At 37.5% G+C, this 13,647-nt stretch overlaps 1 pseudogene; it reads left to right on the forward strand.

The window, feature by feature from the left end:
- The first annotated feature begins 12,862 nt into the window (after positions 1-12,862).
- On the forward strand, positions 12,863-13,264 carry LOC149228527 (calcium-binding protein KIC pseudogene; annotated as a pseudogene).
- The last annotated feature ends 383 nt before the right edge of the window (positions 13,265-13,647 follow it).

A 13,647-nucleotide genomic window follows, 5' to 3' on the forward strand; every position in this document is an offset into this window, starting at 1 on the left:
GACTAGGGATTCCAAAAGTTTATGCCACCTCCACCTTGCATATAGATGTAGGCTTGTACTTGGATTCCATAGGTAATCCTCCTCCACCCATCAACCATGAGGGATTCCGGAGGTGTAATTTTCCACCCTTAGGTTTATTGCAGCAGTAACTCCACCATACATAGGGAATCCAGAGTCTACTAGGGTCTGAGTACTCATCAACAAGTAAGGTTATTTTAGGGAATCCAAAGGCCTCCACCCATTAACCAATGAGGGTTTCTAGAGGTAAGGCGTCCACCCTCAATCAGTTCAGGATCTACCTGTCCACTGATCATAAGCTAACCAACCATAATTTAGCAAGTACTACATCGGATTAAGATATGTCTTCACTCTGGTAACTAAGCATTTACTCCCATAATTACAATAGATGGAAATCAATCAAACTTCCTCGTTTGAAGTGAAAATGTACAGTAATAGCTTAAAATTTGGTCTACTATGGTGAGTGGGATATATAGTTATCTGGCTTTACATTCTATATTCCGATGATGCCTCCAAAAGGGAACAAAAGCAATGCAGTAATAATAAATAATTTAAGTGCACATAGAATCAAGGCAACATAGAGATTTAAGTAATTATGAAGCAACATAACTTGATGTCACAAGTTATGAAATGACCCACTGCCAAGCTTATTCTTACAAATATCCTACCTACTAGATGCATGCTAAGACTGATATCTTCGATGGTGCAAAAGCAAAGAGAATGTTAAGCTATTTGACAGAGATTACAAGCAAGGCATAATGACTAACCTTCAATGCAAGGCCCCTTGAGGTGAAGCGGGATTGACCCTTCCTTCTTTGTGTCACAGTACGCTCAATTTTGCTGCCAATGCATTTTCCTCCTGCTTCCAATACACACTTCTTGTGTCAGTTCTTCTTTCCAACGCCTTCTTTCTCCAATGTCTCCTTATTCTCTCTTTGTGTCCTCTTACCCCCTCCTTCCTTTCCTTTCTACTATTCGAATCGAGCTTTTGGTTATTTAGGGTTCCTAATTAGTTAGGGCCAGAATAATTGTTTTGCATAAAGATCATCGTTTCCAACTGCATTCCTCTTCTTGAAATTTACCATGGTATCTCTCTCACGCACACACACACATACATATATTCACATGAGCCATATAAAATCTAAATTAACCAAATGCATACTTTTTCTTGAAATAGCCATATAGGGTTTACAAAATCCATGTACATTCCTCTATATATATTTACATTATATCCAATTAATAATTACACATTTAATCATGTTCATACACATGTATATGCATAACCATGTTTATTATCTTTCCATATGTTTACAATGATAACTAAATAATTACAATGAACCTACAAATACAAGGTGATCAAAAACAATATTTACAGTATATACATGAGCGTACCATGACTAAGACCATTAGCAGTACATCTACATACTTGCAAGATGACTGGGGTCATTACATTGTCACTGAGGCATTTGATCGACGACTTGTGATAATCGATCTTTTTTGGTGTTGTGCCAGCCAATCAATTCTAGTGAGGATGTTATATGCTCCCACAAGAAACAATTTTAAATTAATTACAATGGGCATGATGCTTAAGAAGATTGGGTCATGATTGCACAGTGTATTGCACTCGCTTCTTGGTCTAAGTCGCTAATTGAACTAGCCAAAACTCCTTGTGCACTATCCATTTCAATTATTTAGGCCTAATGATTTGCATGCTTATTTTCCACATATGCATATATGTGTAATGCACACTTGGACATGTCGTCCACGGTATCTAATTCTTGTACATTATATGCTCATGGGCCACTTCGTTGTCGCTGAGGGAAGTCCTTTTATTGATGGTTCTCCCCATCTGTCTAGCGTTGAATAGGCCCTATCATAAGTTTCTTGACTTCAACTCGTATGGGTTTCATGAACCACTCTTTACTTGCAACGGAAATTCTCTGTTGATATCCTCCTTTGGCGTGAACGACTATCTTATGGCTTTCCCCTACAAGCTTCATTCCTTTCCCTTTAAAGTTGAGATTCCCTTCGCTTTCCAATATGTTCTGAACTTTGACTTGTGTTTTGCTTTCTTATAACAATGCTTCAATTTCTTGACAGTCTCCTCCATTGTATTTGGCTCAGTTAAATCTACTTTTTCCCTGAATATATGAGGTAGTCCATTGATATATCGTTGTATCTTTGTTTTTACATCCTTCTTGTAGGGCACATATGTTAATAGCTCCAAGAACCTAGTAATGTATTCTTCATATATCATTTCTTCGAGCTTGAGTTCACAGAACTGTTTTTCCTTCTTATCATTATACTCTTTAGATAGATATTTTTCTCTGAAGTACCTTTCAAACCTTTCCCAAGTCAACTCTTTTTCTATGATGTCCTTCGAATTCCTTAAATATTCCCACTAAATATATGCCTTGACTTTCAAATTGAAGATGGTCACTCTTGCTTTCATGTTCTCGGAGTAATTGTGGACTCTGAAATAATTCTTCATCCCTAACAACCATCCCTTTGAATCTTCAACCTTATTCACCTCTCCATCAAATTTAAGAGGCTTTGCCTTCTTGAACTCTTTTAGCACATATTCCCTTATCCTCCTCCTTTACTGATATTGTTGCCTTGTTTTAGCACTAGGCAATTTTTCATGGCTTCTTGTCCTCCTCTTTCGAGTACTTAGAGGAGTTCTACCCCTTACTATGTCATCACTTCCCTACTGGTGTCTCTTTCTTTATCTACATCCTTATGTACCATCACCCCTTGTCTTCCATGGTCTGAAAAACATTACTTGAACTAGTAATTAGCTCCAAGTTCTTGTTGCTTATGTCTCTCCAATTTTGATAAGATTTGCAATATGACTGCATTCACTTTAGCTTACTCTTATTGTGCCTTTACAAGCTTCTCATTTTCGACCTTGGAATTTCTTATATCAACCCTTAAGCTTCTCAATGTATCCATCCAAGAAAAATATCCTTCCTCTCCCTTCTTTTTTATTGACTCTTCTTTATTCCCATGTCGATATCCATCAATGCTATGTTGCTCCATATTGTTACACATTCCTTATTATGTGTTGTGACACACACCCAGCTATTAGACAATCTAAACATAAATGAACAATATCAATCATCACCTTGGCTTGTCACTATCAGTGTATTAATGCAAGCTATCTAAAACATCACATCTCAATTTAGCAAGTCCATTAGAAGTGATAATCATATAAAAAATCAATACACTGATTACAAATATATTTACATCAAATAGTAAAATTAATCATTATAACTATTATAATCTATATTCAGATCCTACACTCTATCACACTATGCTAGAACACCAAATTGTCTCCAAAGGTACAGTAATGAACCTAATGCTTTGATACCACTCTATAACTCTCCCTCTCAACCCCTTGGAATTTCTAAGGTGGATGAGAGGTGTTATATTCAATTAAATCGACCTCGATAGTGCTATCATGGAAATGGGGTCATAAAACTCCTCATTTTTCAACTTCTTTAAAACTAAAAACCAATACCACCATTGCATCTGGTTCATCAAAATCTTTCCGGCAATATAAATTTTGTAGAAATTTGACACCCAAATCAAAAGTTATGGCCATTTAAATTTTTCCCACTAAACCCTTGCCATGTCAACAATACATTGCCATGCGGCACCCACACAGTGCCCACGTGGAAACCCAACCTCCTCAAGTAGGTCTACAATACTACCTTTCCACACGTCACATCACAAGTGAGAGTGGCGCACGCTACCTCATCCTAAATCCAGGGGTTCCATCGAACTGACCCTTAACGTGATTTGTAGCCATTCCCCATTATAATGGGATTTTTCTCTAGGACACTTTCTTATGCAGCAATGTTGCACACAACATCGAACATTGAACCCCAGGGTCATTCAGGCTTGTCCCCAAACTGTGCCCTGTGACTTGCCTTAGTGGCATATGCCACATAATCTTTCTTAGGGCCCATGGAACTTGCCTTGAATGGGTTATTTGGGTCTTCGGCACTAAAGTAGCAATACTTCCACCAATGTCCCAACCTTACACTAAGTCTAGAACAAGGTCGAGCCCTGAACTATACAGGGCTCAACCCAGTACTCGAGTCTTTGGGCATTCAACCTTTAGAACGTTGTTGCCAACTCCTTGGTTTCCTTTTGGCCCTGAACCCTGAACACCCAAATCTATTCAAACTCATCCTACCCCTAGCCATTCAGGCTGCTAGTTGTGCTTACAAAGAGAAGTGGTATGAAACCTGAATCAACAACAAAGTGGCCACTAATTGATGGCACCAAAATATGTCTTGGTCCTTTGTTATTCTTAGTCTCCCCTGAGGTATGCACACTACAAGATTTCTTCTGAGCTTATATATATATATATATATATATATATAAGAATCTAACAACACTTAGTCAAGCACAGTAAACTCTCATAAGCTTAAATGAAATTTGCACATCCATGCTATTACAAGTAGGTAGAAAGGTGCACTCTATCAAACAATGTAACAACACAAGCCCCTTAACACAATTCATTTCAATACAAGGCATATTGGCCTTCTAAACGGGGATTCCATATATATATTCATAAAACATAGCAATCACCAATAAGCATGCATATACATGCTGCAATTCCAGGCCTACAAGAAGATATCATTTGAGTAGTGTTCACTAGAGTATCACCAATGGCCATACATATATAGTCTTACAAGTAACCTTCCAACCATTAAGGAAAACGTGCATACAAGCTTTCACATTTTAGATAAGCAATAAGCATTTACATGGAGTTCATTTTCATACTAACACAAGTAGATAACTTATATGAAGATTTGATAAATAACAACTGGGATTGGGACTTCAACTCTCCACCCAAAGTGAATATCAAAGTGCAAAACAATAACATAAAAAATTCTTATTGCTATTGAATACACCGAAACTAAGCACCTACTAAAACTTGTCCTGCAGTGTTCGAATTTCAGGATGCTCTGGATATCTATCAACAAGCTTCAAAGGAGATCGTGCTAATTTGCAGCAAACAAACAGAGTAAATTTCGAATGGTGTCACTCAGAAAGGAAATTGAGTAAAGTTTATTAGATAATAGAAAAGTATATAATATAATGGTACCTCTAAACGTTCCATTTCTCCCCAGTCAAGCAATTTTACTAAATGACAAAAAGAAAGAATAAAAGTTAACAGTAAATTAAGTTAACAGTAAATTAAGGTTAATCTTAAATAGTTATTTTCATCCAACAGAAGAGCCACCAAAACGGGATTGTTAGAATAATGATTTGGATCAAGACCACCACCAAAATACCCAATCAGAAGCAAACTAATTAATGTGAGAGGAGGCCTTGAAAATTGTAGTTGGGACCTCTGAATTGCTAGCTATTGATAATATTCCTATGGAAGAAAGTACCAATAACATGGTATATTACAAATACGTTAAGGTTTCTTTAAGTATAAAGAGTTTTGATACTTAACGAGAGGTTATGAGTACTCTAACAATATAAATACAAGATGTTGTATAATATGGATATGAGCTTTAATCGAAATACTGAGTACACCATTTCTTTGACATATGTACAAGCTTTAGTAACCAGTGTTTCAGCTTTATTTAGGCAGTGACTGTAATACATACTATACACTAGCTTATATGATATCATAGTAAGTTTGACATAGACTGTATTCATGTAGAAGCATGTAATGGGAATACTAGTCACTCGAATTAATGGAGATCATAGTGAAGGGTTACTGGTAGCTTAATTATAGTGCTGTAATCATCTCATATCTCTCATAGCTCAACAGTTAGTATTTGAATTGGATGTAGTGAATGCTATCTTCCTCTCAGTTATGCATGATTCGAGTTATCTTAGTTTTTATGTTCCCTTCTTTATGAAGAAAGTATGTAGCAATAGTAATATCACAGGGTTGTGAGAGATGCAATGAGAAGATCAAAACCTGATTATGTATTCCTCCAAGAAGCGCAATATTTAGCTTTCAAGCTTCAATCCGTGATGGTTTAAGGAGGCATTTTCTTGAGTTTGATATAGCATACTCATATAATGTTCAGATATGTTTCTCTATTCCAAATTCCAGCATAGAGGAAATGATATACAAAAATCTTGACTACGAATTAAAAATTCTTGGCATTGTAATAAAAAAACATCACTTGCAACATAGCCATAAAATGGTTAAATTAAGGAATTTCAAAGGATTTTGACAATGAGCTAATGTTGATACAACTATTATAGGAGGGAAACAATTGTTGCCACATACAGTGTTGCATCAGAGGGTGTAGCATGTAAACAGAGATATATAAGGCATTTAGGAGGGAAACAATTGTTGCCACATACAGTGTTGCATCAGAGGGTGTAGCATGTAAACAGAGATATATAAGGCATTTAGGAGGGAAACAGAGATATATAAGGCATTAGACCATGGCGTTCTTCCAGAAGCCTTAGCCCCCGGCCCATAATTCTGGTATTCCCCATAGTAAAGCGTGTTAAGAGCAAAGTCCTCTATCCACGGCATCCATCCCTCAGGGCTAATGGCCTCTCCCAAATATGAATTTATGCAGATTGCTCTGGAGTACATCTTCCATGGCCGACCCAAATAGCCTTTGTAAATTTTTGGGTTGGCATAGTAAGCCCTCATATATTCTTCAGTTCCATTGATAGTGCAGTTATGGAAAACAAATCCTGTGGGCTCGGCTGGATCTGTTCGACCTTGTGCAGTGACAGGATCTGATGATCCTTTGTCTGAGTTTATTTGACGAGGACGCAGCAGAATGAGACAGTTTTCAAAGATGGCTGCCGAGTCTCCAAATATGAAGTCAACAGTGCCTTCTATTCTGCAGTTTCTATAGAACTGACGAAGAATATGAGTGTACAATGTATCCTGGTGGCCAAGAAAGGCACAGTTGTAGAAGGCAGAGTGATCGCTATCTACTCTTAGGGCTATCGCTTGTTGACTACCTGGCCCTGCTGCATTTTCGAATGTTATATCCCGTGCTAAGAAGCCATCAGCATTTACACCTGCAATTGTGAAAACAAATAAATTAGCAATCCTCAACATCTAAAACAAGATTTAGTGGGATCGAGGAATATGGATTGATTGAATTTTCCTTTGATAAGAGTTCAAAACCAAAGAACCATGGTAATTGTAAGTATTAAATTCCGTCTTTGTTTAGAAATAGCATACACATATTTATCTAGTTATCAGAATAAACAGAGATCCGATTTTAGCATATGCTAATGAAATTTCTCAAACTTACAAACCCCAATGCATGTTGAAAGACATTACACCTATCATATGAAAGGGTTCCAAATATCTTATTCTTAAAATGTAAAACGATAATTAATTTTTTTGCTGCTTTAATAGGATGAAAGAAGTGCAGAATCTGCAAAAATAAATGTTATTGCTCTCTTCTTTTCAGCAACCTACAATCTGAAGAAAAGCATTATTGCTTCCCTTGCAAATGACGGATTGCATTCCAAGCACTGCTGGATTTTGATTGTTTCCTTCTCCTCTCATTTGTATTTTGTTGATGCTTTCTAGATCAGCATTCCTTTGCAAGGGAATTAATCTGGGTTGAACTCAAGTAGAAAATTTCTCTCTCATTAATTGGATGGTCATTTTCACAATTGATTGTCTCCAAAGAAGTCTTGTCAGCCAAATCTCTACCTTTCCTCAGGCTTTTAAGTTTAACCAGCATGCAGGCCCTCAGTGTTGTGGTTTGGCATTTTTATCCAGTAGTTCTTAGCAACATGGCAGAAAGGCCACACTTTATGTCCACGCAGAAGGAATTGGAAGCAATGGTAGTGGATTCCTTGGCCACAGAATTGAACAAGCGTTTAAAGCCCTTTGGGTTCTGCAAGAAGACCCATAAAAATCTGCAAATGTATCAAAGAGAATTGCTTCCTAGATCATACTTGTACAATAAGTGATCATAGTAGAAGGTCATTTGATTGTGAAACCGTTGTGGGATTCAATCCAAGTGACCTGAATTTACTGTAGATAGACGTCCTCTTTGATATCCATGTTTATCTCCATTCAGGGGCTAGGATGTCACTAGGGCATCTAGAGAATAATGAAAGGAGGGAGGCACTCTTTGAAGAACTGAAGACGCCTTTAAAAAAATAGCACATTCGCTAGACAAAGGGGCCTGTGGAGGCAATCTACAAAAGGCAAAGGGCCAGATAGGAGTTTCCCATGAAGAAAGAAGACAAGTCCAAAAATGCTCTCAAGGAAAAAGGGATGAATGCCAAACTGTTTGTACAATGGGTTATGGAACTGTTTGTTTATGCTAAATCATACACTGTAGCATGAGGAATTGGACTGTCTCAGCCTGCGCGCAGTCAGGTGGTAACGAGGTAGGCCCCAAGATTTCAACACCATATAGTACTATAGGTCTGTTAATTGTGTCAAAAAATGCATCTCAGAAGAGATGTCCTGAAAATGCATATGGAAGTATTGTCGGTCAAGCATGGAGAGAGACCTATAACCCTTTCTAAGTTTGGGTTGAAAGACATGCCTTAAGCTAAACCTAAGGGCTATGGATCAGATCCCATAGATGTATAAGCAATGGTAATCTCCACCTCGCTTCCTTTGAAGAAGAAGTGGAAGTTTGTTAGGGTGCTCTTGGATATTTAAATCACAACCTCAGTTTCACTAAGGTTCACCACCATCATTCTATGACCATCACATTGGCAGGGGCATCAAGCTATCTCTGAATGTCCCTAGGGGAGGAGGCTAAAAGGATCAGATCCTCTGCAAATAAGAATAAGGTAAACAAAACATGGTGTAAAACGTAAACATCTCCCTTGTGGAAGTACTCGCTCGGTTATGCTCTAACCCATTAATGTATATCCCATGGAATTTCATGAAAGCAACTACTCCGCTCAGATTTATCCGGTGCACTGTTCACCGCCTGTTGAATACTCATAGAGGATTCATCCTTGGACACAGTCACATCGGGAACCAATTTATCAACCTCTAATACATCCCAAATTTGATTATAATGATGGTAATAATCTGCAGTACTAGAGGAATTGGATGATCTCTCTGTTTTTGGAGGCCTCCATAGGACCATATTCTGTCCAAGAAAGGCACAGTTGTAGAAGGCAGAGTGATCGCTATCTACTCTTAGGGCTACCGCTTGTTGACTACCTGGCCCTGCTGCATTTTCGAATGTTATATCCCGTGCACCAAATGTGGCATTGGCATATCCTTGTTGTCTGCTGGAAATCTCGATTTGTTATGAAAAAAAATATATTAGACCACAGAATGTAGCTACAAGATAAAATAAAATATAAAGTTTTTCATTAAAATGTATGTTTTGGTCTAGACCTAATAAGTAGGTAATTGTTAGGAGTGAAAGTTGGTTTTTATATACCACATATAATTTTTCTTCAATAATAATGATTAATCAATCTACTTTAACTAATAATAACAGTCTTATTATTAATTTGACCACTGATAAATTTTGCCAAAATTGGTCTAGACCTAATAAGTAAGTAATTGTTAGGAGTGAAAATTGGTTTTTATATACCACATATAATTTTTCTTCAATAATAATGATTAATCAATCTACTTTAACTAATAATAACAGTCTCATTATTAATTTGACCACTGATAAATTTTGCCAAAATTTAAAAGAATTGTGGTGACATTAAACGTCCGCTCAAGATATGGGAAGTGTGCCACTCAACTACGTTTTCATATACTCGAAGCGGAAAAGTTCACGCCTAAATAAACGGGGAATTGGAGTGGTTACATTAAAGATAAAATAATTTAATGGTTATGATTTTTAATTAAGATAACACCATATCTCGATTGTAATATTTTACTAATTATTATTGCCATCGTTCTTTATTTCGTCGAGCAAATCTCTTTTAAGATTGGATTGTGGAAATCCAGTATATTCTTAAAATTTTCAAAATTCTCCTTATTTAGTATGTTGATTATAGCAATACAATTACTAGAACTTTGACTTTACACTTTTTAAAACGCAAAACTTTGATTTTACCAGAAACATTTAAAATCTGCCACCCTTATAAAAATATCTTTGTATTAAATATATTAAATATCTTTGTATTAAATATATTTAACTCCATGGCAGTCGGGAATCCAACGACTCAACAATATTTAGGTCCACTAAACCACTGCAACAAAATAAATAATCGGAAAACCATTAAAATCTGCGACCCTTATAAAAATATATTTGTATTAAATATATTTAACTCCATGGCAGTCGGAATCGAACGACTCAACAATATTTAGGTCCACTAAACCACTGCAACAAAATAAATAATCCGAAAACCATTACCATTAAAGACACCTGTACGTAATACAACGAATTTCAAGCATGGCACTGCGTTACAGTTCAATAACCGGAAATGTAGAAAAATCATACTGATAGAATGAGCTTCAAAACATCATAAAACTGATAAATAAGTGGACTGGTGGCGTTTATAGGAAGATAAAACTCTAGCAAGAACTGAAAGCTTCTAAACACTGCCTTTTGAAAGCGAGCTCGACAAATGCTTAATTACCAGAATAAAAGCGGGGAACTTAGATAATTTTACACCAATTTTAGCAAAATTCGAAATTCAGTCATTAGACTTCAAAGATACAAACTCAAAACTATTGTCTTACTTTGGACTCCGTTTCTGCAACCTTTTGGTACACAACGAACCTCGAACGCCGTCTGTTGACGGGATTTAACGGTACAAATCCCACGGCAGCTCTCTTAGTAAAATGTCCACTGTTTTTAGCAGAATTTCGGAATTGCAAACAAGGATTCAGCTTGGTTCGAGATGATTTAAGGCCGGGCTGAGATATAACGAAGGCAGCCGCACCTGCTAAAGCAGTGGACGCCATTGAAGGCTTTCTCGAGGTTCGGGATTCGAAACCCTACCAATGAAAGTAACCAGAAAAAGAAAAGAGAAGGAACTCAGACGAAAGAGGGGAAAATGGAATTTGGATAACAAGATGGTGTCTAGATGTTTCTAAGTCTCAAGTCAAACTAAGAAAATTTTCTTGTAGCAACATAAACTAAAGTGTTATTTTAGCTTAGATAGAAGCTTCTACCCAATTGCAAGGAAAATTTTAAAGTGCAATTTACAGGTTAGTAATGTCTTGGTCTTCAAAGATTCAACTAGATTTCAAAATCTCTAGTAAGTAGGCTTCAAGGTCCAGATTTTGAACCCATGCTTTGATACCATGTGTAAGGGCCTAATTCCAATTATTAGAGCTTCAATCTATTATACATTAACAGATCTATTTTTTTTTGGTGATTAAAGTAATAAAAGGAGTTTGCTGACCTTTTCACATAGCTTTAAACATTTAACATCTTATCATTTTATCATAAGCAACATAAATTAAGGTGAGCATTCCATCCATATCAACTTAACAAGAGTAGTCCATGGCAAAATACCTGTTCCGGTGGTTGATGATGATACCTTTGTCTTATAGCTCTAGCTAAACGCTCCTTCTCGCCGACCCAACCGGATTTACCTCCCAGCCAACTAGGAAATAAATTCCTAGCCCAGGAAACCTCCACAGGTTCCCTAGCCCTCCGTGCCCAAGTCCAACCAGATATAGTGTGTCCTCAAGAAGAATGTGCAAAACTAGATAACAATACTTTCCTCCTCTCAAACCCAAGAAACCTCCATAGGTTTCCAAGGTCTCCCAAAATCATAACAAGTCCAAACAATCACAACCAACCCCATCCTCCTAAGCAACCTCCCCCCCCTCCCTTTTATACCCTCCTTCTCTTCTCCATCTCAACCACCTCTCATTAATGTCATTAACTTCTCATCCATCCTTAAAGTTGACTTCTCTTCTCCCAAGTAAGCTGGGAGTACATTTGGGAATGTGACATGAATATAAAATTGAGAATTTAATGGGAAATGACCATGTCTTCTCCCAAGTAAATCTGAAAAGTACATTTGGGAATGTGAGGTGTAATTACATGGAGAGGACCATGTCTTCTCCTTAGTAAATGTGAGGGTACATTGGAGAATGTGAAATGAATATATATATATATTGATAATGAGATGGAAAGGACTATGTCTTTTCCCAAGTAAATGTGAGGGTACATTGGGGAATGTGAGATGTAATTACATGGGGAGGACCATGTCTTCTCCTTAGTAAATGTGAAGGTACATTGGGTAATGTGAAATGAATATATATAATAATAATGAGTTGGAGAGGACTATGTCTTCTCCCAAGTAAATGTGAGGGTACATTGGGGAATGTGAGATGAATACATATATTTTTGAAATAATGGAAGGAGACCATATCCTACCTAATATTCAATTTGAGAAGGTAAGTGGGGAATTTGAATAATGGAAATCATGAATTTTATATTAGACCAATATTTCTCAATATTTTTAGATAATGTAAACATTAACAAAAATTGTAGGATAAGTTTTAAGTGGGGTATTACACCTATCAACCCCATAGCCCGCCCTTGCACAATTTCCATGGCCCCTCTGATCATTCCTCCACGATATGTAGAATGGACAGTAGACCTAGCGAAGGGTAATGCATATTTGTTTTCATTGTTTATTTGGGAGTGAAGTCCAAGAACGGATTCACAGTGTTCTGGGCACTCCTTGTGAGAACGTGCGAAGCTGCTATTCGTTCAACTACCTGCACTTCTCATAATTCACACTGTCGACGAAGGCATGGAGCTAAAGTCCAGTGGATGGACAGATCTTGGGGCGCCGGTTATGGAACCTATATGCATACCCTCCCCATTTCATAACACATCAATCTTTAAGCCCCTTTGCCTGTGTTAAAGACAAAATTGAGCTTTCAATTAGGGTTTCGACATCGACAACAATGGCAGAATTCGAGGATTTCCTGCCAATTATGGCGCAAAAATTGGGAGAGCGTGAATTCATGGCGGAGCTGTGTAAGGGGTTCCGTCTTCTGGCAGATCCCCGACTCGGTCTGATAACTTTGGAGAGCTTGAAGAGGAATTCGGGTGTGCTAGGGTTGGATTCCCTGACAGATTCAGAGCTGCGGGCGATGATGCAGGATGGGGATTTAGACGGCGACGGGGCTCTGAGTGAACATGAATTCTGCGTTCTGATGATCAGATTGAGCCCTTCGTTGATGGATGAGGCCTATAAATGGCTGAACAACGCCCTGCTAAATGATTTGGAAGAAATCCTAAATCGTAATTCCAACACAGTTCTTTGTTGTGATTGGTCGCTCACCTTCTTAAGGTCAGGTGAATAGAAGACATTGTTAGTTAGACATCGTTAGTTAAGAGCAATGCTAAGAAGAGCAACATACATGAGGAGACTGCCAGAGCAACACAGCTAACAACACGGCTCCTGTTCGACTGAGATTCCCAGGCTCGGCGCTGCTTCAGGTTCGCATATCCAATTTCGTGCAAAGATCATAAATCCCATCTAATTTTGTGCAAAGATCATTGGCATCAATAAAAGAGATTCTAATGGATCAGTGGCATCAACAAATCTAAATAGCACAGCACAATGCAGAGAAGAAGGAAAGTAACAATATTAGAAATAATATTACAAAGAGATAATTTTGATATCTCTGCTTTTTGCTTCCTTCTTGCATTTAAATCCGGAGGCGACTCATACTGTGCACCATTT

This window comes from Pinus tabuliformis, chromosome J (assembly GCF_031772625.1).
Source record: "Pinus tabuliformis cultivar Carrire ecotype Pingquan chromosome J, CPIR1, whole genome shotgun sequence".
In the NCBI taxonomy this organism is placed as follows: domain Eukaryota; kingdom Viridiplantae; phylum Streptophyta; class Pinopsida; order Pinales; family Pinaceae; genus Pinus; species Pinus tabuliformis.